General features: G+C 54.4%; 1 pseudogene; it reads left to right on the forward strand.

Annotated features, from left to right (window-relative positions):
- The first annotated feature begins 289 nt into the window (after nucleotides 1-289).
- On the forward strand, nucleotides 290-19,851 carry LOC141471193 (TRPM8 channel-associated factor 2-like; annotated as a pseudogene).
- The last annotated feature ends 654 nt before the right edge of the window (nucleotides 19,852-20,505 follow it).

Genomic DNA, 20,505 nt, shown 5'->3' on the forward strand with positions numbered 1-20,505 from the left:
CCCGAGGAGTGGGGAGAGGGGTGCGGAGGGTTTGGGCAGGTGCAGCGTGCCACTCCAAGGGGCAGGGCGAGGGTTGTGGAGAGATTGGGCGGGTGCTGGCGGCACCCCGAGGGGTAGGGGAAAAGGCGTGGAGCCATTGAGTGGGTGTGGTGCAGCACCCTGAGGTGCAGGGGGAGGGGTTGGAGGGATCGTTTGGTCGTGGTGCTGCACCTTGAGGGGCAGGGGGAGGGGAGTGGATGCATCAGGCAAGCACGCTGCAGCATGTCGAGGCATGGGGGGAGGGCGCAGAATGGTCGGGTGAGCACGGGGTGTCACCCCGAGGGGCGGGTGGAGGGACGCTGAACCATTGCGCGGGCGTGGTGCGGTACACGGAGGGGCAGGGTGAGCGGCGCAGAGCAGTTGTGGAGGCGCGGTGGGGCATCCTGAGGGATGGGGGTAGGGGCACCTGAGGGAGGGGTTGGGTGGGAGTGCGTGTGACACCCTGAGGGTTGGGGGGAGGGCCGCAGAAGGGTTGGGCAGTCATCGTGCAGCACCCTGAGGGGCAGGGGGAGGGGCACAGAGGGGTCCAGGGCACGGTGCAGCACCTCAAGGAGCGCGGCAATGGCGTGGAGCTGTCAGGTGGGTGTGGCGCGTGCAGCACCCAGATGGGCAGATGCAGGGGCATGGAGGGGTCATGGAGGTGCGGTGGGGCACCCCGAGGGGTGGGGGTAGGGGCGCAGAAAGGTCTGGCGAGCGCGGTGTGGAACCCCCAGGGGGCAGGGGATGGGCGCTGAGGCATCTGTCAGGTGCGGTGCAGCACCCCAAGCGGTGGGGGGAGGGGCATAGAGGGCTCTGGTGGGTCTGGTGCAGCATCATGAGCGTCAGGGGAAAAGGCACTGAGGGGTCGGGCGTGCATGATGTGGCACCCCGAGGGGCAGGGAGAGGGGCTGGAGCCGTCGGGCGTGTGTGGTGCGGCACACCAAGGGGCGGGAGGGAGGGGCATGGAGCCTTCGGGCACACGCTGTGCGGTACCCCGAGTGGTGGGGGAAGGGGATTGGAGGCATTGGGCAGGCATGCTGTGACACTCTGACGGGCGTGGCAAGGGGAGCAGACAGGTTGGGCTGCCGCAGTGCTTCTTCAGGGGAAGCCCAAAGAGATTGGGCAGGCACAGGCGGTAAGCCAACAGCGGGGAGAAAGGGTGTGGAGCTGTCTGGCAGGAGTGGTGCAGCACACTGAGGGGGAGGGGCATGAAGACTTTTGGTGGGTGTGGTGTGGCACCCCAATGGGTGGGAGGAGGGGTGCGGAGCCATCGGGTGGGCCCGGTGCAGCTCCCTGAGTGGCGGGGGGAAGGGCACGGAGAGGTTGAGCGGGCGCGGGCGGCACCCTGAGGAGTGGGGGAGGGGCATGGAGGGCTCTGGTGGGTCTGGTCTTGGGAGAGCACGGTGGCACACCCCGAGGGGCAGGGGGAGAGGTGCAGAGCCATCTGGTGGGCTTTGTGCAGCACCTGAGGGGCAAAGGCAAGGGCTTGGAGCCATCTGGTGAGTGCAGGGGGGTGGCACAATGACAGGCGGGGGAAGGCGCTCAAAGCCTGGACAGGTGTGGTACGGCACTCTGAGGGTCAGGGGGAGGGGCACGGAGCCATTGGGCGGGCAAGGTGTGGCACCACGAGGGGTGGGGGGAGAAGCACAGAGGAGTTGGGTAGGAGCGGTGTGGCAACCTGAGGGTCAAAGGGAGGGGCGCGGAGGGGTTGGGCGGGCGCAAAGGGGCGCCCCAAGGTGTGGGGAGAGAGGCGCTCAGCCATCAGGCGGGCATGGTGCAGCACCCTGAGGGGTGGGGGGAGGGGCGTAGAGGAGTCGGGCGGATGCGGTGTGGCACCCAGAGGGTTGCGGAACACTTGGGTGGGTGCTGTGCAGCCCGCCAAGGGGAGGGGGGAGGGGCATGTAGGGATCGGGCAGACATGGTGCGGCACCCTGTGGGTGGCGGGAGGGGCGTAAAGCCATCCGGTGGGCACGGTATGGCACCCCGAGGGATGTGGGGAGGGTGCAGAGGACTGGGGCAGGTCTGGTATGGCACCCTGAGCGTCAGGAGAAGGGCTGTGAAGCCTTTGGATCCTCCGCGCCCTTCCCCCTGCCCGTCAGTGTGCCGCCGTGACCCTGCCCGACCCTTCTGCACCATCCCACCGCCCCTCAGGGTGCCACTGGGTGCCCGCCCAACACCCCGGCGCCCGTCTCCTCGCCCCTTGGGTTGCCACTGAGCACGTGCCCGACCCCCCAGTGTCCCTCCATTTCACCTTCTGGAGTGCTGCCTGGGGCCTGCCCAACCTCCCTGTGCCCCTCCCCCCGCCCCTTGGGGTGCTGGCGGGAGCCTGCCCGACAACTCTGTGCAACACCCCCCCCGGCACCTGACCCCCCTGCACCCATCCCCGCGTCTCTCAGGAGGCCGCCTGGTACCCACCCGACCCCCCCGTGCCCCTCTCTCCGCCTCTAGGGGTGCCCCATGTCACCCGCCAGACCACCCCACGTCTGTTCCCTGCCCCTCAGGGTGCCGCCAGGTTCCGCTGGACCCCCTGGGGCTCCTCCCCCCACCCCTCAAGGTGCTACCGGGCGCTCACCTGACCCCCCCACGCCCCTCACGCCGCTCCTCGGGGTGCTGCCAGGCATCCGCCCAACCCTCCCCGCGCATCTCTCCTCGCCCCTCGTGGTGCTGCTGGGCGCCCACTCCACCCCTCCTTGTCCCTCTCCCCACCCCTCGGGCTGTCGCCGGGCGCCTGCCTGCCCCCCCCCGCGAACCTCTCCCCACCCATAAGGATGCCAAGCGCCCACTCCACACCTCCTCGCCCTTCCACTCGACTCTCAGGATGCTGCCAGCCCCCCACGCCCCTCGGGCTGCCGCCGGGTGCACACCTGACACCCCCGCAACTCTCCCTCCACCCCTCATGGCGCTGCTGTCACCCGCCTGACCCCCATATCCCATCTCTCCACCCCTCGGGGCGCCCGCCCGACCCCCCCGCGCCCCTCCCCCTGCCTGTTGGGCTGTCGCCTGGAACCAGCCCGACCCCACTGCGCCCCTCTCCCCGCCCCTCGGGTTGTAACCGGGCACCTGCCCGACCCCCTCACACACCTCATCCCGCCCCTTGTGGTGCTGCTGGGTGCCCACCCCACCCCTCCGCACAGCTCACCCCGCCCCTCGGGGTGCCTTCGGGTGTCACCCAACCTGCCCACTCCCCTTATTCCGCCCGAAGGGCTTTTGCTGGACACCCGACTGGTCCCTGTGCGCCCCAACCCCACCTCTTGGGGTGCTGCCAGAAACCCTCCCGACCATTCTAGCCCCTACCTCCCCACTAATTGGGGTGCTGTCGGGCTCCCACCCACCACACCCGCGCCCCTGCCCCAGCCCCTCAGGTTGCTGCCGGGCACCTGTGCTAACGTCCCGAAGCCCTCCCCCTGCCCCTTGGGAAGCCTCCGGGCACCTGCCCGACCCACCCACGCCCTTCCCTCTGCCCGTCGGAGTGCCACCTGGAACCAGTCTGACCCCCACACTCCCCTCCCCCTGCCCCTCATGGTGCTGCCTGGCGTCACCTGACCCCCTGTGCGCTTCACCCCGCCCCTCGTGGTGCTCCTGGGTGCCCGCCTCACTCACCCTGTGCCCCTCAGCCCACCCTTAACGGTGCCGCCGAACGTCCACCAGACCCTTGTATCACAACTCTCTGCCCCGTGGAGTGCTGCCATGCGCCCGCCCGACCCCCCCCCATGCTCCTCTCCCCGACCCTCAGGGTGCTGCCAGGCGTCACCCGACCCTCCCACGCACCTCCCCCTGCCCCTCATGGTGCTGCCGGGCTCCCACCTGACCCCCGTACCCCCTCTCCCCGTCCCTCAGGGTGCTGCTGGGCCCCCTCCAGACCTGCCCATGTACTTCCCCCAGTCCCTCGGGGTGCCACCGGATGCCCGACCGATGCCCCCGCACCCCTCCCCCTGCCTCTTGGAGCGCCTGCGGGCACCCGCTCAACCCCCCTGCGCACATCACACTGCCCTTAAGGGTGCCGCCGGGCACCTGGCCCACCCCTCCTCGCCCCTCCCCTCGCCTTTCGGGGTGTAGCCGGGAGACCACGCCCCTCCCACCACCCCTGGGGTTGCCACCGGGCGTCACCTGACCCCCCTGTGCATCTCACCCCACCCCTTGTGGTGCTGTTGGGTGCCCACCCCACCCCTCCTCGCCCCTCACCCTGCCCGTCGGTGTACCCCTGGAACCCACATGACCCCCCTGTGCTCCACTCCTAGCCCCTTGGACTGCTGCCGGGCGCCTGCCCGATTCTGTTGCACACCTCACCCCACCCCTAAGGATGCCTCTGGGCGCCCGCCCGAACCATCCTAGCCCCTCTCCCTGCCAATCATGGTGTTGCCAGGCACTCGCCCGCTCCACCAGCGCCCCTCCCCCTGCCCCATGGGGTGGCGCCGGGCACCTGAACGCCCCCCCCCGCGCACCTCTCCTTGCTCCTGGGAGTGCCTCCAGGCACCCACCCAACCCTGTTGCGCAGCTCACCCCTCCCCTAAGGATGCCGCTGGTCGCCCACTCCACACTTCCTTACCCCTCTCTCCGCCTCTTGGGTTGCTGTCGGGTGACCGACCAACCAACCTCCCCCGTGCCCCTCACCTGCACCTGAGGGTGCCGCCTGGCACTCACCCAAGCCCCGTATCCCCTCTCCCCGCCACTCAGGGTGCCACCGAGCCCCCGCCCAAACCCCCTGCGCCCCTCCCCCCACCCCACAGGGTGCCAACAGGTGCCTGTCTGACCCCCACCCTGCGTGGTGCTGCTGGGCGCCTTCCTACCCTTCCTCACCCCTCTCCCAGCCTGTCGAGGTGCCCAAGGGTGCCCGCCTGACCCCCCCCACGCTCCTCCCCCTGCCTCTTATGGTGCCGCCAGGCGCCTGCCCGAGCCCTGTATCCCCTCTCCCCGCTCCTCGGGGTGCCGCCACGCACCCGTCCCACCCCTCCTTGCCCCTCCGCTCGCGCCTTGGAGTGCCACTGGGCGCCTGCCCGACACGCCCGTGCCTCTCCCCCTGCCTTTAGGCTTTCACCGGGCACCCGCCTGACCTCCGTATCCCTTCTCCCCTCACCTCAGGGTGCTGCTGAGTGCCCGCCTCACCTGCCCGCGCATCTCCATCCGCCTCTCCAGGTGCTGCCAGGCACCTGCCCAAACCCCCCACGCCCCTGCCCCCGCCCAGAGGGCGCCACTGGGCGCCCAACTGACCCACAACGCGGCTCTCCCCTTGCTGCTTGGGACTCCGCTTGGCTCCTGCCCGACCCCCCCTTGCCTCTCCCCCCGCCCCAGAGGCTGCCACCAGACACCCACCTGACCCCTGCCGTGCACCTCTCCCCACCCTTAAGGGTGCTGCTGAGCGCCTGCCTGACCGCTGTATTCCCCTCTCAACGCCCGTCAGGGTGTCGCCGGACACCCGCTCCACCCACCTGCGCATCTCCCCCCACCCTTCATTGTGCAACTGGGTGTCACCAAGCCCCCCACGACCCTGCCCACACCCCTCGGAGTGTTTCCAGGAGCCCGCCCCACCCCTCCTCACCCCTCCCCCAGCCCGTCGAGGTGCTGCCAGGTGCCTGCCGACCCCCCCGTGCCCCTCCCTTCTTTCCTCTGGGAGCTGTAGGGCTCTCACGCAATCGCCCTGAACCCATCCCCCTCCCTCTCGGGGTGCCGCTGCGCACCAGCCCGACCCCCCCACACCCATCGCTCTGCCCCTCGGGGTGCTGCCAGTCATCCGCCCAACTTGCCTGCGCACTTCTCCCTGGCCCTTGGAGTGCCACCAGGCACCCGCCCGACCACCTCGCACACCTCACCCCGCCCCTAAGGGGGCCGCTGGGCGCCTGCCTGACACCCCCTCGCACCCCTCTCCCAGCCCCTCGGGGTGTTTCCGGGCACCCACCCAACGCGCCCACACACCTCCCTCTGCCCATTGGGGTGCCACTTGGAACCTGCCCGACCCCCCCTGCACCTATCTCCCAGCCCCTCGGGGTTTTTCCGGGCACCCACCCAACGCGCCCACACACCTCCCTCTGCCCATTGGGGTGCCACTTGGAACCTGCCCGACCCCCCCTGCACCTATCTCCCTGCCCCTCAGGCTGTCGCCAGGTGCCTGCCCCACCCCCCCACGCACCTCACCCTGCCCCTCGGTTTGCTGCCAGTTGCCTGCCCGACCCCCCTGCACCCCTCCTTCGGCCCCAAGGGCTTTTGCCAGACACCCAACTGGTCCCCTCGCACCCTGACCCCCACCTCTTGGGATGCCACCAGACACCCTCCCGACCATCCCCTAGCCCCTCTCCCCACCAATAAGGGTATTGCCGGGCACTCTCCCCCTCCATCAGTGCCCCTGCGCCAGCCCCTCAGAGTGCCACCGGGCGCCCGCCTGACTCCCTGCGTCCCTTTTCCCTGCCCCTTGGGGTGCCACCGAGTCCCTGCCCGAACCTCCCGCACCCCTCTCCCTGCCCCACGGGGTGGCGCCGGGTACCTGAACAACCCCCCTGTGCACCTCTCCTTGCTCTCGGGAGTGCCTCTGGGCGCCTGCCTGACCCTGTCGTGCACCTCACCCCGCCCCTAAGGATGCCGCTGGTTGCCCACCACACACTTCCTCACCCCTCTCTACACCTCTCGGGTTGCCACCGGGTGCCCGACCGACCTCCCCCGTGCCCTTCACCCCGCACCTAAGGGTGCTGCCTGGTGCCCGCCCAACCCCCACATCCCCTCTCCTCACCCAGGCACCCGCCCCACCTGCCCGCGCATCTCCCCCTGCCACTCAGGGTGTCAACAGGTGCCTACTCAACCCCCCACCCTGCGTGGTGCTGCTGGGCACCCTCCTACCCCTCCTCTCCCCTCAACCAGCCTGTTGAGGTGCCTCTGGCTGACCGCCTAACTCCCCTGCAAACCTCCCTGCGCCTGTCATGGTGCCACCAAGCTCCCGCCCGACCCACCATGTGGGCTCAGTGGTCACCATGCAGGGTCAAGGGTCACCAATGTCAGAGGCTACCAGGTGGTTTTAAAGGTCACTATGTGTGGTCAAAGGTCACCATGTGGGCTCAAAGATCACCATGTGGGCTCAAATATCACCGTGTGGGGTCAAAGCTCACTGTCTGGGGTCAAAAGTCACCATGTGGGGTCAAAGGTCACCACATAGGCTCAAAGGTCACCATGTGAAATCAAAGGTCACCGTGTGGGGTCAAAAATCACTGTGAAGGGTCAAAGGTCACCACGTGGGGTCAAACATCACCATGTGGGTTCAGGGGTCATCATGTGGTGTCAGGGGGTCACTGTGTGGGCGCATAGGTCACCATGCGGAGTCAGAGGTCAACATATGGGATCAGTGTTCACCATGTGAGGTCAAAGGTTACAGTGTGGGGTCAAAGATTACCGTGTGGGGTAAAGGGTCACCACATAGCGTCAAAGGTCACCATGTGGGATCAACAGTATCCTTGTGGGGTCAAAGGTCATCGTGAGATGTAAGAAGTCACCGTGTAAGTTCAGAATTCACTGGAGTCAGGGATCATAATGCAAGGTCAAAGGTCACCTTGTGGGATCAGGAGTCACCGTGTGGGGTTACTGGTCACCATGTGGGTCAAAGGTCAGCAGTGTGAAAAGTCACAAGGTCGGGTCAAAAGTCACCATGTGAGGTCAAAGGTCACCGTGTGGGGTCAAAGGTCATACTCTGTGGACAGGGGTCACCGTGTCAGGTCAGAGGTCACCATGTAGGGGTCAGGGGTCACTGGCGTCAGAGGTGACTATGGGAGTTCAAGGGTCACCATGTAGGGGTTAAAGGTCACCATGTGGGGTCAGGTGTCACTATGTGGGATCTGTGATCACCATGCAAGGTCAAAGGTCACCGTGTCAGGTCAAAAGTCACAGCTGCCAGAGCTCACCCTGTGGTGCCAAAGGTCAGCACGTAGGGGTCAAAAGTCAACAGGTGGGGTCAGAGGTGACCACGTGGGATCAAAGGTCACCAGTGTCAAAGCTCATCAGGTGGGGTCAAATGTCACCAGGTGGGGTCAAAGGTCACCATAAGGGGGTTAAAGGTCACCGTGTGGTGTCAGGGTCACTGTGGTCAAAAATCACCATGCAAGGTCAAGGGTCATCATGTGGGGGTCAAACATCACCTTTTGGGTCAAAGGTCATCCTATTGGGTCGGGGTCACCGTGTGGGGTCAGAGGTCATCAAGTGGGTCAGGGGTCACTGGGGTCAGAAGTCACCATGCAGTGTCAAGGGTCACCATGCAGGCTCAGAGGTCACTGTTTGGGGTCAAAGGTCAACATATAGGATCAGTGCACATATAGGACAGTAGGATGACCATGAGCCAACAATGTGCCCTTGTGGCCAAGAAGGCCAATGGTATCCTGGGGTACATCAGGAAGAGTGTGACCAGCAGGTCGAGGGAGGTCATCCTCCCCCTCTACTCTGCCCTGGTGAGTCCCCATCTGGAGTACTGTGTCCGGTTCTGGGCTCCCCAGTTCAAGAAGAACAAGCAACTGCTGGAGAGGGTACAGCAGAGGGCTACAAAGATGATTAGGTGCCTGGAGCCTCTCTCTTATGAGGAAAGGCTGAGACACTTGAGTCTTTTTAGTCTAGAGAACAGAACACTGAGGGGGGGGTCTGATCAATGCTTATAAATACTTAAAGGGTGGGTGTCAAGAGGACGGGACCAGTCTTTTTTAGTGGTGCCCAGTGGACAAGAGGAAATGGACACAAACTTGAACATAAGAAGTTCCACGTAAACATGAGGAAGAACTTCTTTACTTTGAGGGTGGCAGAGCCCTGGAACAGGCTGCCCAGAGAGGTGGTGGAGTCTCCTTCTCTGGAGACATTCAAAACCCGCCTGGATACATTCCTGTGCAACCTGCTCTGGGTGGACCTGCTTTGGCAGGGGGATTGGACTAGATGATCTCCAGAGGTCCCTTCCAAACCCGTATCATTCTGTGATTCTGTAATTGGTAATGTGTTAAGGCCCTGATTCATCGTCTAGGAACTCATTATTTGTCTAGCTGTGTGTCTGCCTGTCCATCTGGCCTAGCTGTTCTTTTCTTCTTCAATGGTGGCAGAGGCTGGGAGAAGACACAGAGAAATCTTTTGGGCTTGCCTAGTTGATAATGACTAGGGTGGGGTAAACGGAGAAAGTTTCTGTCAGAGGGGATGTGCCAATTCCCATATAATTTGCAGTTTAAACTTGCAGTTTAAAAAATATGAAAGGTCTTATGATTCTTGAGTTTCTGCAATGCTGCAATGCATTTAGATTTTCCAGCTGCTCTTCAAAGTCAGAGGTCTAGAAACTTCCTTTTGACCTCTTCTTCTCCCTTTTTTAAAATGAATTCTGAGATTCTTACAGATTTACTTGGCTGCAAAACCTGAGGCTTTAAAGGGGGAAAAAATAGGTATTGATGGATTTATTTTTTTTAACTGGAAGAACTGGCAACATGATTTACTAGGATGAGGGAGAAAGAAGAGGCAGGGAATGGACAAGGTGGCCTTTTGTGGAAAGGATTCTGGGATGAGGGCTAGCTTTGGACCTCTTTTGGTTTTGCAGGCACCAGGCCCCCCTCGGCCTTGATACTGGGTGTCTCCTACGTGGTGTGTTGCAGCTGGATGTGGTGACAGGGGGCGTACCCTCCATCTTGCTGGTGCATGTTGCACGCTCCTTCCCGCTCTGCCTGGGCAGCTCGCACCGCTGCCTCTTACCTGCAGCACGCTGTGGCAGAGGCCATGTTGTGGTGGCAACCCACAAGAGCCAGCTGTTCTCTCCAAAGCCGGCCAGGTTCATGCACAACGCTGTCCGCTGGCTGGATGCTGGGAGAAAGAGGCTGGTGGGTGTGGATGCCAGCCTGAAGAAACTGTATAGCCTCCTTTCTCAGAAAGAGGTGAAGTCACAGGTGTCACAGCTGACATCAACCTGTACTGCTGCTCTTCTTACAGCAACAGAGAGGTGGAGAGGGTTCACACCTTCGTGGCAGAGGGAGGTGGCCTACCTGGTACCAGGCTTCCCAGAACCGTAGCAAAGCTGCTGTGGCAAAATACCCTGGCAACAAAATCCTCAACTGCTTTGGGTTGAGCATCCTGGGGCAGAGCGTCTGGGCAGCCAAGCACCCGGCCCTAGGGTCTGGGGAGCACTACTACTTCCACAAGGCGCTCGCTCTCTTCAACAGGCATGTACACAAGCATGAGGAGCTCCAGGCCCACTTGAGGGACTGGCTGCAAAGGCTAGCACAAGACTGCACTGCCTTTCTGCACATCCCAGCCTATGACTGCCCTGCTTATGCCTTGGTCCACCGCATCCTGACCAAAGTGCTTCAGAGAAGTGGGATCCCACACAGCAGCAGGCACTGCCCTGTCAAGAGCAACACCAAAGAGGCAGTCCTTCTCTGTATGGTAACTGAGCTGTCCCTCACCATGACAGACAGTGCAGCCCTGGTGCAGAAATCTGCTGCTGGGGTCTGTGCCCTCCCTACCACTGTGGAAATTGATGGCACAAACCCAGGTGAGTATATGTCCCTTCCTCTTGAGGCATCCTGTTGCTGGGATCAATGGGGCACCCATCCTCAGCATGCACATGTCTGGGTATGTCTGAACATGAGGACAGATGTACAATTTCACTGTGGGCTTGTGAGGAGGCTGGCCTCGGTAGTGGCAGACAGGCTCCTTTTGTGGTCAACCCTGATTTCGGTTCTCTGAAACACCTTGTGAAAGTCTTGCTTCCTTGCTGTTCATGCACAGGCACTTGGGGGAGAAGAACCACCTAACAGAGTCACCTCAGAGTACTAGGCAGAGGAAACTTGCATTTCCATGGGAAGACTGTCTAGAAACATGCTGAATTGTAGTGGTATGGTGGGGTACCCATCTTACAGTTACACCTAGTATGGGACAGTCCTTTTAGGCTTTCTTATACCTTCAGTCAGCTAGAAATGAGAATTCACGCAGGCCCCAGCTTGTGCTGGGCCAGTCAGTAAGGAAAAATGTGATGTAACTGTCAGTCAGTTATTTAGGAAATGTTTTAGGACCATTATGGCTTCAACAGTGTTTAATACCACCACGGTGTGCACTTCTTATGAGGCCTTTAGGGTAAGAGGATCTGAGGAGAGGGGAGAGGGGGAGGTGTTGGGGTTTTGGTTTCTTTTTTTTCTTATTATTATTTTTAAAAGATACTAGTAAACACATTTAAACTTGGCATTTCCAGAAGTTCAAACTTGGATGGGCTTGCTTGCTAATGGCATGATGATCTTCTTCATGCTGCTACCCTATTGCTTTAAAACTGTATTTCTGACAGGTTGGGTAAAACCTGAGACCGTTCTGTGACTGTAGAGCAACGAAAAAGAAAAAGATGGGAGTATGCTTCTATTGCAGCTTAAAATCTCCAGAATCCACAAAGTCAGGCTGAAGTGCCTGACTGTTGAGGACTGTGTTCTCCCACCTTTAGGTAAGACAGCCTGGAGGAGTATGGGACTCTACCTCCCTGAAGGGCACACAGCAGTTATAACATTCCCTTGCCTGGGGGTCAGTGCTGGTCTGAAGGTAAACTCTCTCTAGTTTGGCTTCTGCTTACACGGACGTATTTGTCAGGTGAGCACTCAAAAATAGCTTGCAAGAAGGTTTTGCTGCCTTTTCAGTCCTTTCTTACTGCTGCCACCCTGTGGCACTTTCAATGCATTGTAATAATTTTTCACGTTTCCCACACTCTTCTGTTGCATTCCTCTTATTTCTGTGTGCTGGGAAGATAACTGAGTATGACTGCTGCCTGAAGGCAGTTGTATTTGTTTTGTTAACGTGCAAAGAGAACTGATCAAGGTGAATTTCGTGCCCAAAATAAGTACTTGAGCCCCTCTATGCACCAAACTTAGTTCTGTCTCTCTAGATCTCTCATAAGGTACTTTCACAGTGCTGTCACTATTGCTCATGTAGATATATTCAGATCAGATATAAACTAGTTTCTTGGTATTCTGTTCGCTGCAAAGTATGAAGCAGATAAATGCTTACCTGCTTGGATATTTTTGCAGTGAGCTCCCTGAAGCTGAAATGCAAAGTTAACTCAGGTGTTTCTGTCTGATACTGTAGCCACATGCTGTCTGTTTTACTGGTATGAGGACCGAGGAAGAGACACAATTAAAGAAGCCAGCAGTAATCACATCTCTCCTACTCGTGTTACAGGACGTGACTGATGCTGGTGAATGGTGAAGGAATGATCAATGCAAGCACAGTGCAGTGAAAGAAGTCCTGCAGTACCTTGAACTGCTGGTGAAGGATGTAGTTGATCCAGTAATAATGGGAGTATTGCTGTAACACTACTTGAGACAGGGATAGCACTGAACTTCACCAGCTTTTTTCATCATATTTGCTGCTTCTGGTCATTACAGGCTGAAAGCCTAGGCTGGGTGACAAAGCCCTGGAACAGGCTGCCCAGGGAGGTCACGGAGTCCCCTTCTCTGGAGATTTTCAAGACCTGCCTGGATGCAGTCCTGAGTGATGCGCTCTGGGCAATCCTGCTTTAGCAGGGGAGTTGGGCTAGATGATCTCTAGAGGTCCCTTCCAACTCTGACAATTCTGTGATTCCGTGTGCATGTCCTGGAAAGGCAGTGCTGCAATAGATGACTCTGAGTATTGTGGTCAGTCTGCCAGGTCGGTCTTCCAGGTCGCACTCAGAGACCTTTGACCAGCTGTTCCTACCCTTCTGTTTGCCAGGCGCAGATTGGGTGTCACATGGATGACCTTTCTCACGCCACAGAGCTGAAGCGAGCCCCAGTAGTAATACGTACCTGTGATATTGCCTGCCAGAAACAGTCTATTTCCTGCCTCCGGGGTGGCCTCACTTACATCATAGTACCACCAAGGAGCATCCTGGGGAAAGTGCCCATCACAGTAGAAGGGGCAGTCAGAGCTCCTTTCTTCAGGCTTGGTAGGTTTGTTTACCTTGGTGCCTTTTTCCTTAGTGCTGCTATCTCTGTGACTGAAAGGAATGTCTTAGAAATCCCTGGGTTTAGGAATACCCAGATTTAGTTTCCCTGCTTTGTTGTCTTCTGGGATTCTGAGTATGTCACTTAGTCACTTTGTGCCTCCTACATGGCAGGAGGTAGATAAGGGAGCTGTCACAAAATAGGCAGAATTTGTCCAAACTGACATTTCTTGAGGTTGGAGTTGTCATTTCTGATGGAAACCGTTGTGTTGGAGGGAGACTGGCTGACCTCTGCCACAACAAAGCTTGCATTGCACTCTGCCTGCTTTACTGTGTCCCTGTATGGGAATCTCCAGTCCCTACAGTAAATCCCTCTGCTGAATTTCCCGTGTTTTCCATCAGTTTCTCTTCCTGTATACAATTTCTTCTTGCTCTTCTGTCAAACTAAGCAAAACCAGGGTTGTTATATAAATTGCAAATATCTGATGGAGAAGAAGAAATGAGATCATCAAGGGACACTGGAGAAACCTGGTGCTTCTTGTTCTCGGATGGGAAACAGGGATCTGTTCTTGCTATGTTACTGCTCTGGTATATGCCAGTCCTCTCTTTCTGTCTCCCATCCATTAAAGAGCCTGAGGAGACTTCCCAAGCACAGGATGAGGATTAAGTAGTTAACAGCCACCACCCCTTGTCTCACAACTAACACATACTGTTTTCCAAGACAATTTCTTGACTGTGGTCTATTTCTCCAGCTTGACCTCTAGGAGCATGCTTAAAAGCCAGAGCTGTGTTTAACTTATTTTCTGTGTTGTTGATGTAGGGGAGACCTGTGAAAGCCAGTGGAAGACCTATATCAGGCACTACTCTGCTCCCTGGGCAGAACGTGCTGTTGACAATCTTATCCTGACAGTGCCATCTGACAGCATCCACCACATGGAGAACCCAGATCCACTGCTGACCTTCTGGAATCAGATCATGGTGGCAATAAGCAAATTGGCAGCCATACCAACAAAATTCCCAAGGCCAGAGAGGATTGTAACAGATGTCCAGATCTCATTCAGTAGGTACACTGTCATATGGCCTTCTCAAGGGGTTAAGAGGCAAAGTGGCCTCTAGCAGCAATGTCTGTTCCTTCAAGGCTATTTTGCTAAAACCAGACTGGGAACATATGTAAGGTGTCAAATGACTGCGACCCTTGCATAATTGTTAGCTATTCTATCAGGATGGAAACATGGTAAGGTGGGGCTTAAAAAAAATGTATTGACCCTTTCAGATGCCTCCCTTCTGGCAAAACAGCTGTTCTGCTGCCTGGGCATGTTAAGATGCAGAGCTACTGACTGCAGTGGCTTTGACTCACATGCAGTTAGTCATTCTCCCTCCTGAATGCACTGTAGAGTCAGTACAGCTGGCAGATGGTGACCTGATTCCTGTTTTTCCCTGCCTCAACCACAGGACTGTTCTCACGCATTCAGTGGCAGTTTTTAAACCTGTGTGTGCCTGAGAAGACATGTGCCTGAGATGATGGCAGAAGCAGAAGCAGTATCACTGTCAAAGCCCATGAGTTTATAGTTTTGCAGCTGATGCTCCCCCACCCCAGCTTTTCAAGTTGAGAACTGAGTGCATTTGATCTAGAGTCAAATTAGATGGTGAACACGAAACTTTGCAATACAAGTTTTGTTCATTTGTTTTTCAAAATAGACTGGCTAAATTCATCATCCCACAATGAGACAAGGACTTGGCATGAACCCTGATGTCCTAACCCTTTGCTAAGCCACATGGAAAAAATTTGTTGCACATCTTGGGAGTGCTAAGTTCTGCTATTCTGAGCAAATGCCAGTTGAAAAGGTTATAATCTGCAGACACAAATTTCCCTTCAGTTTTGGGTGGACTAAACAGTTTCACTCACATTTCTGGACCTGAACTTCTTGGGTGCCAGTGGCTGCTAAATGCATGCATCCCTCTTATTAAAAAAGAGGGACCTCAAGATCTTAAATAGTTCCTGCAGGAAGGGCGTTGCCATTCATGTTCTCCAACTTGGGTTGTCTGCAAGCTTAGTGATCAAAGACGGCTGTGTAGTCTCTCTACATAGTGAGTGTAAAGGGCTGCTTATCCCCTCCTACAGTAGATGTTTGAGTTTGGAGATGTGACTCTTCTATGAAGTTTTGGGAATCTTGAGAAGGACAAATCAGGAATGAAGACACCAAGGAGACATGAGCAAAATCCCTTGCAGTGCAAGATTCTTGCCTAGCATGATGCCGGGACGTTGTTTATAGTATAGCTATCTTTTGAGGTTTAGAACAGGCTTAAGCCTGGCAAGCTTTGCAGCACTTAAGCATGACAACCTGTGACTTCCATGTGTGTCATCCACACTGATGACTAGTGGAGTATAGACCTGCAGTATCCACACTCTTAACATAGGAAGACTCAATATGCTGAATCACATTATCGCATGATTCGGTGGCATTATCTCCGCTCAGTTTGTGAGAGTTCAGGTGTATCCTGGACAATGGTCAGGCTTTTTCCCTCATCCTAAAGTCTCAACCTCAGTCCAACCATGAGTGTATGCTTATAGGATCATAGAATCATAGAATTGTCTAGGTTGGAAGGGATCTATAAGATCATAGAGTCCAACCATTACCCTAACGCTGCCAAAACCACCATTAAACCATGTCCCTCAGCAGCATGTCTACCTGTCTTTTAAATACTTCCAGGGATGGTGATTCCACCACTTCCAAACTGGCTGGCCACCGTCAGTCAAAACTGCTTAACTGATAGTTCAGTACTACCTGTACATCGCTTATTTGACTGTTTGTTAGGGTGAAACTTGTACTGTTTCCTTATCTCACAAAATTGTCATTTATGGCAATACATTGTGGTTTGTGAGATGGAGGAAAAGCACTAGAGAAATGAAAAATACAGTCATTTATGTCTAAAGAAGCACTGGAGTGAGCACTTTTGTGTTGGTACCTGTCTTTCCTGCAGGCTGGATGCATGCTGGCTACCCCGTCACGGGCCACCTGGATTCAGTGAAGGAGATGTTAGACATGAAGCACATGAAAACTACTGGTCTTTGGGGTCCTGTCCATGAGCTGGGACACAATCAACAGCAGAAAGCATGGGAGTTTCCCCCTCATACCACAGAGGCCACCTGCAACCTCTGGTCTGTTTATGTCATGAGAACGTGCTGGGGATTCCCAGGCATCAGGCACATCAGGCACTTAGGTCACAGTGTCGGGAGGCAAGGATAAGAGAGTATCTGAAGAAAGGCACTAAAGGACTGGGAGATGTGAACTGCTCTGGAGACATACCTGCAGGTAACTGGGAAAAGCAGGTGTATTCTTAGTACAGTCAGTGAAGCCTGTGTTCAGAAGGATGCCTCTGCAGCCTGATGACTGTAGCTGTCATGCCTTGTAAGTGTTTGCTTATAATCTGGGTTCATCTTGGGTCCAGAAAGCACTCTATCTATACAGACAGAGCGTTTATTGCTGATTTTTCCTGCAAACCTTCCTTTGCTAGACTTGGGCTTAGCCACTCGGGACAGAGCTTAGTTCAATATACTAATCTTTTTGCCTAGGAGAGAAACAGGAACTGCTTCTTGTTATACAGCATGGGAAAAGGATGATCAAATTTAGGCACAGCTTTTTAATCTGCTGCACATTTTCTGTGGGACATTGGGCTAGTTGGTAAAATAAACCTCTTGGCATTGTAAAGTGTCTAGAAGACCCAGGCTTCTAGTAGTATCCTGGTGAGTTACATGACTAGGCTTCTCTTTACATAGCAAAGAGCAGGGTTTTCATATCAGCCGATGCACTGAGTAGAGCCAGTGTAGTCCATCAAGTGTAAGGAGATGGGTTCAGCTTATCCTCTTGCACTTGTAGCTGGATCCCTCACTGTGTTGAGACTCTAAATCATGAACCCTGTCCTAGATTAAAGTGCATTCTTTTGGGAAGGATGTGAGAGAGATTTTTCCCTTCCCTGTTGCGTGAAGAGGCAAAATAGTTTTGGCAGAAAAGAAACCCCCTTGCGTTCTGACACTCCTCACCGAAGTGGGAGGCTAGGGGTGGCTGGGTTTAAATTCTGAGTGATGCACAATTCACCACTATCAGTCCAGTCGCGTTTAATATATTTTAAACTATCACGATTCTGGATACACTAATAGTGGACTGCACCTTCAGTCTAGTCGTGCTCACGAACTAGCACGGCCGCACTCTAGTGTTTGGTCGCGTTCAGTGAGAAACCTAAACGGCTAGTTACTTAAACAGTGCAGTTTATTTAAGCAATAGATATAAAGGTTCTTATGGTTTGCCGGTGATAAGTACAGTCTGCAAAGCACGTGCAAGTAAAAGAAAAAATGTTAATGGTACAAAGCGTGCGACAAAGTTCCAAACAATACAGCCTGGCTATAAATGTAACAGGTAACCCTCTAGAGAGATTTCTAAGTTCCCCGAGGAAGCACTCGGTATAGTCTAAGTCTTACCCACAGGCGTCCCTATTGGGGGGGGAAGAAAGGCTCAGCCCCTCGACTGGTCCCGCAAGTCAAAGGCAGTCCGTGATGGGGTCCTCCCTAACTTGTTTACGATGGTGTCTTCCCTAGCATCCCCCCTTTCTTGGGCTAGTTTTATACTATGTTTTACCTTCAAGGTGGAGTTTGGGTGACTCTAATCATAAATACCTTTATTATGATTGGTGTAAAATTCTCTCACCTCGCATTTAAAGGTATAGTTTACAAAAAATTCAGGGCGCAGACTCAAGGAGGAGTGGTCGCACCTTGGAGGCGGGTAGCCTTCGGGCTGGAGGTGTGTTTTGGTATTATAATGACATTATAATGAGCAAAGTTCGCACAAAGGACAGCATTTCATCAAAATTTGACAGACTGTTGGCTCAGGGTAGCAAGCATGCTGCTTATCACTTCCATAGGATCACCTTGTTCCCTTATGTGCTGTGTAATCACAGAGCTTGGCCGTGGAATCTTCACTCCACTCCATCCTCCGTGTTGCTTTTGCAAGCAATATTGTTCAGGGAGTCATAGATGTAGCGGATTCCTTGCATACCAGCTGCTGCTGTGTTCCACCCTGGAAACATTTTGATTTTATACCTTTCTTTAATGTGTGAACAATGCCATATATTTTTTAATAAAAATTGTATCTTAGGAATTATTCCACATTCCCCCTTTCCCTTTCTTCCCTGTAGCAACTAGTAGTCTAATGGAGAGAGCACTCAACATTTTACCTGGGAACTTTAAGGTGAATATCCATTATGATGGCTTAAGCTACTGCCTGTTGTGAGTATCCCTCAGCCCCCTTCTCTAGGAGCTCTCACATCTTGTATGAACAACAAAATATTTACTGAAGGAGTATTGATCCTGAATTTTCCACATCCCAGAGGACTGCCTGAATCATCAAGCTGAAAAGTCAACCTCTGTTTTCTCTGGTGCAACGAATATCAAAATATACAGAGTGGAACAGTTTCAAAAGGGGAAATTAAAATTTTCCCCACACTACCTTACTAGTAGTGTAAGGCCACTTAGTGCTGGCCTCTGCTGCACTGCCTCACCCACACCCTATGGGCTGGGATCTCCTATCTGGCTACTGACAGGACTGCTGAGATAAATGTGACAAGAAAGAACAATTACAATTCCGTCTGTATTACAGCTATATTTTTTTTTCCTATGGAATGGTTTCTGTGTTCCTTTGAGCCCCACATTTGGCGGTGCCATTTAGATGCTTTTCACAGTCCTTCAATCCAGGAAGGCTTGAGCATTGGTCTTCAGGCCTTTTTAGGTCCAGCTCCTGTATGGTTCTTACATTTTTGTGGCAGGACGGTCTTGCCATTACCTGATGGAGTATACCATCTCTCAGAGTTCAGCCTGGTTACCCATTTACCACCCCAGAGTTGTCACTAAGCCTGTAACACAGATCCTGCAAAAAAAGAGTATAAAACAATTAGAAAACTAGTTAATTGGCCTAATGAATTTACCGATTGAATGGAACAACAAAACTCCTGTCTGTACTGTTTTGTCTCCACCTCCTTACTGCTTGCTTTGAAGTAAAGTCAGAGACCTCCCAGGTTCTGTCTAGACTAGGAAAAAGTAGCACTTGCAGCATGCTCCAAAGCACTGGTTCCCCAAGTTGTCCACGATGTCCCACAGTTCGCTCCCACAAGTACATGTTTTCTTCCCATAGAAAACTGGTGGCGGGGAGGGAACAGACAAGTAGGAACACTGTGGACGTATTGTGACAAGGGGTTGTGAATTGTCTGGGATGCATTCTGCAGTTCAGACATAACCTAATGGTGTGGAGCCTCCTCCAGTATAAGTTGGCTTACTGCTTTTGACCTGGCACAAGACCAGACCACTTCACGTCCCACCTTCCAGTCAGCCTCCTCATGACTCTCCAACCTTCTCACAAAATTATACTCAACATAAAAACATACTGCCTAGCTACTACCATAGCTAGTCTCAGCACCAGAAGTTTCCATATCAATAGGGGACTATGAGGAGTAAATAACCTCCTGTTATTCTTCTGTACTCTAGTGCTGTAAATTATGCTCTGAAGCCTGAAAGTTGGATGCCTTCCTCTAACTTTACATTTATTCTAAAAGACACTGCAGAAACCTATGGAATTTTCTACTGCTTGTAACACAGGAATAACGGCAGTGAAGTGAGAAGTTCCTTGTTTTTACACTGTATTCTTCTCCTTCAGTTGCAGGAAGGGTTTGGTTGGAACCCCTTCACCCGGCTCTTCTCTGACTACCAGAAAATGTCCGCCATCCCAAAAGACAACCCTTCCAAGATGAACTTGTGGGCACAGAATTTTTCTCAGCAGGTGAACAAGAACCTGGCTCCTTTTTTTACAGCCTGGGGTTGGCCTATCAAGAAAGAGCTGTCTGTGGAACTGTCCTCTTTACCCAGCTGGGAACAGGACCCAACGAGATCTTATAGACCATGAAGGAAAAAATATCTAAACCTTGATTCTCAGACTAGCTATGGTCTATCTTTTCCCCCTTGCAGCTCAGCAACCATCTAAGCCATCTTCTGAAGGGTTAAATAACAAATGAGCTTTGTTCTGTGTTCTTTGCCACAGGAGGAATATAATTCTGAGTAGATTTAGTTCCTGCAGAACCTTTCTCTGATGAAATGGAAATTTTCCGGGTGGAGCAGTCACTGGAGAGGTCTCAAGGATAATACCAATAGAATATGGGTCTGTAAAGCAAATAGTAGCCTCCACAATGTGGTATTCTTCAGTTATAATTTCAGTAACATGAGATTTTCACTATGGTTTTGATTACCCTAAAATCCCTAACTTAATCACTCTAAGTATGCAGAACTTCCACACCTACTCACATGAAAGTGACCTTATAGTGCTTATATACAGCTGATATAATACATAGCGGATACTGAATTGCTGTAGATATCTTCCTACATTGTATGACGGTGTGACCCAATGCCCAGCTTTATGTAAGACAATTATGTAAAAGTTGTAGCTGTCACTCTTACCATAGCCTGTCAGCAAGATACATGCCATGCAAGACTGCAGAGTGGAAACAAAGAAGAGGTGACTTGATTGTAGTCAGTAGTGGTTTAACACATGGACTCATCAAAC

The sequence above is a fragment of the Numenius arquata genome, chromosome 12 (assembly GCF_964106895.1).
Source record: "Numenius arquata chromosome 12, bNumArq3.hap1.1, whole genome shotgun sequence".
Classification (NCBI taxonomy): domain Eukaryota; kingdom Metazoa; phylum Chordata; class Aves; order Charadriiformes; family Scolopacidae; genus Numenius; species Numenius arquata.